The sequence below is a fragment of the Rhopalosiphum maidis genome, chromosome 1 (assembly GCF_003676215.2).
Source record: "Rhopalosiphum maidis isolate BTI-1 chromosome 1, ASM367621v3, whole genome shotgun sequence".
Classification (NCBI taxonomy): Eukaryota; Metazoa; Arthropoda; class Insecta; order Hemiptera; family Aphididae; genus Rhopalosiphum; species Rhopalosiphum maidis.
In genome coordinates, this window is record NC_040877.1 from 46,089,689 (window position 1) to 46,093,708 (window position 4,020).

A 4,020-nucleotide genomic window follows, 5' to 3' on the forward strand; every position below is an offset into this window, starting at 1 on the left:
TAAAAAAATGATAAGTAGATACTTGGTAAAATATTATTTCTTGTTTATTCAACATAATAATAATATATACAGGAAAATGAGCGCCATTTGGGAAGAAGCAGAGCATATACTTTGCAGACACCTCAATTATTTTTTTTTGTGTGTGCGTCTTATTTGCTTACCGTATAAAATTTACAAACGCATTGACGACCTATGTATAAAAGTTAGTAAAATATATGAAAATACATAGGTACAATATAATATGTACGGAGGTCATATTATATATTTATTATTAAAAGATATAGCTAATAGATAATATAAGAATAGATATTATTGTAGACCAGTGGTGGATTTAACGTCAAGCAAAATAAGCAGTTGCCTAGGGCGGCAAATGTATTCAAAAAAATAGTGATAGACAGCGCCGGATAGGCAAGATATCGGCCTACCGAGTTTTAGGATTTTAACCGGCCCTAAAAAAGTAAACGACCCATTTTTCAATAAGACAGACATCAATTCAGACTCAAATTTTAAGCGGCCCACCGAGTTCAATATAGGTAACTCGCTGGCCCTATCCGGGCCTGGTGATAGATTATATTTTAATATATATTGTATTGGTATACTATTTTCTTGAATAGAAGTAGAACAGTTTATGAACATATCCAATAATTATTGTTTAGTATCAGTCTTTATGGTTTATTTTATTAGTAGTTATGTATAAGTATTTAAAAATACGTTTTCTCGTTGATAAGTTTAATAGGGCAGGAAAATAAAATTTGTCTAGGGGCGGCAATTGATAAAAGCCATAGCCAACTTCTAACTTTCTAATTTTTTGAATTCGTTAAAATATTGAATATAATCTTTCAATCCCATATCATACACACTTAAAATATATGTATTTTCTAAAATAAATAAAAATAAGTGGCCTGCTTAAATTTTGAAAATTATAAGAAAAAACTCAAACTATTATTTTTACATACCTTCCACGGTTTCACATATAATTGAAATGTATGTAACAAAAATATTCGCAGATGACATAATGTTATAATATGTGATGCGTTGTAGTCGTTTATACATATATGCGAGTTTTAAATAAGATACGAAACGTTTAAATAGGCAACAGATTCATAGGTAAAACTGTAAAAGTATACTTTATAAGTAAGTTTTGAACTTGGTATAAGTTTAACCTCATCAATTTATAAAAAACAATATATATATAAAAAAGTATAAGACATCTTCGTTGAGCAAAGTATTACGATACTCGTGAAACACATTTAAATATTTTAAAAAATCTTACCTATGATGTATTTTTAAGTATTTTAACAGCAAATAAAAAAAAATCTTATTGAATTTTAACGATTTTACGTCGAATTATTGTATTTAGTTATTTCCGTATAAAAAACACACATGCACGTTATATATTATGCATGAATGCACAATACGTCTACACCTATATTATAACATATGTATTATGTATGAAGAGTCTCAAATTTCGAAGCAAAATAAATACTTAAAAAATTATATTATAATTGTTTGAAAAAAATATTATCTCAATACAACAAATCTTAGACAAAAATGCAACTATATAAAATATATTATATAATTTATATCTTATTAATTATTATTGTTATTATTTAATAATTATTTATCCTTTATACATTTGAAAACGATCATTTTTATGAAAAAATGTACATTTAAAATGTGCTAACACGCATACTATTATAATATTAAAACAAAATTATAATTAATTTTAAAAAAGAAAAAATTATAGATAACCACTTTGCTGTACATAGGTGCATTTGCACCTCGTCATTGAAAATAAATTACTATAAATGTATCTCTTAATACACGTGTTAAATTATTTAGAATATTAATACTTAATTATTAAGGAAATTAAAATTTTAAAATATTTAGAAAATTATATAATATAAGCATTTGGTGAAGAAAGATTTCAAGTTTCAACGGCTATTCGTTTTTGAATAAAATTACAATAAGTTACTAAATAAAAATCAATTTTTTCAATAACTCATTTTGTACAAAAATTATTATTTTTCTAATAATTAAAAAAAATATTGTACATTTTTTTACTTTTGGCCGTTAAAAGTACCAATAAAATTCACTTTTCTACCAGAAAAAATATTTAAATTTAAAATCTAGCTATTATTTTTAATACTCCGAAAAGGTATGAGGGACATAATCACACAAATAAAAAGCATTTACATATTCAAAAGCAAAGTAATATTGGTTTAATTAAAAACAAAATTAATCGAAATTAATACATATTAATAAATTATTATCTATAATTTTTATAACGGGTGATTTTACCCCAAGATTACTTACTCGAAAATATAAAAAAAAAGATTCACAAATGCATTTTGTGTATGTGGTGAGTGGGCCAAAAAGGAAAATAAATAATGCTCCGACATCCTCTTGAACAGGACTCGGAAAGACGGGAACGCATCAGAACACAGTTCCGGTTCGTCACTCGTTTAAATATAAAGCGTTCCACATTATTAAAAGTTCGATATCTTTAAACTTGGAAATATTATACATTAGAAAAACGGCAAATCGCACTTAATACTTATCAGTTATTGCCTATTGGCTATTACCAATATAGGTAATAAAATATTATTATTTATAATTCGTTAATGTCTCCGTATGGCCGCGTATAATATATAGTAGGCGGTATACCTAGTCGTAGTAGTTGGTTTATTCAAGGACCTTAAATCATAACTCTCTTGAAAAATAAAATTATTGACAAAACTCGATTTTAATACCCATCTTCAAAATATCAAAACTCTATGATTCATATATTTTTTTTATATATATATTTAATACACTATTTGAAGTTTTGTTTGTTAACGTTACCTTATAATATTATTTAATAACAATTTAAACTTTAACTTTTTTAGTATATTTGATTTAAATTGTTTTTACGAACAATAATAAAAATCAGTGTACAATATACATTAACGATTAAACAAAAATCAATGTTATGAAATAGTAAATACTGTGTGAGTAATAAAAAGAAAAAGAAAAAAAAGTAAAAAAATCGTGTTTGTCAGGTGTGGGGTTCGAACCCACGCTCCCGTTTGGGAACCAGAGCTTAAATCTGGCGCCTTAGACCGCTCGGCCAACCTGACTGATGAGAAGTTTGTGGTTTTCATATTTACTTAAAAATGTTTATACGATTATTTTTAAATTAAAAGAAAAATACATATAAAATAACTTTATTGATACAAAAAAAAATAATACAGCAAGTATTATGCTTTAAATTTGAAATAAATAACATTTAAAATACAAGTTTGAATATACCAAACATCTTAGTTTACATTATTACTTTATTATTGTATAAATGTATAATGTAATTACTGTGTTTAAATGTATTAAATCAGCGGTTCCAATTTTCTTAACCATTTAGTTGTGTTGACTACCCACTACCTAGACTACCAATTTTTTTAAAAAATGTTTGAGGCCCACTAATGACTAATACCACATCTATATACATGTATTTAAATATTATATATAATAATATTTTAAATATATAATGTGTTGGTAATGTTAATACTATGTGGTCCACAGCCCAATTTTACTCTGCCCGCGGCAAATGGGCTGGGAACCGCTGTATTTAACATTTTAAATTAAAAATAAATAAAATGCCTAATAAGTGTTCTAATAATCTATTAATTTTTTGTGTTTTTTAAATTTTTTTCTGATTAGCTTTTTTTAATCTCTTCTATTATATTTCACCCTTAAATCAAATATTTCAAAGAATTAAACTAAAATATCAACCACATTTATTGAACTGTTTAATTTAAAACAATAATAAAATATCTGAATGTACATACAATAGCAAGTAATTTAACTTAAGGTAAGGTTAATCAACTAAAACAAATTAAATAAATGGTTTAACTTTAACTCAAATATATTTGTTCTCAGAAGTTTTTGGAATTAAAATACAAAACATTTAATCACTTATATTCTTAATTTGGAATAATAAACATAATTATCACAATTTTTCAATAATATATAATTAAAGTTGAC

The 4,020-nt window shown here is 25.0% G+C and overlaps 1 non-coding gene across 1 annotated transcript; it reads right to left on the reverse strand.

Moving 5' to 3' along the window:
• Positions 1-3,035: 3,035 nt before the first annotated feature.
• On the reverse strand, positions 3,036-3,119 carry Trnal-uaa. The gene has a single exon. It is a non-coding gene; the product is annotated as a tRNA-Leu (tRNA).
• Positions 3,120-4,020: the final 901 nt, after the last annotated feature.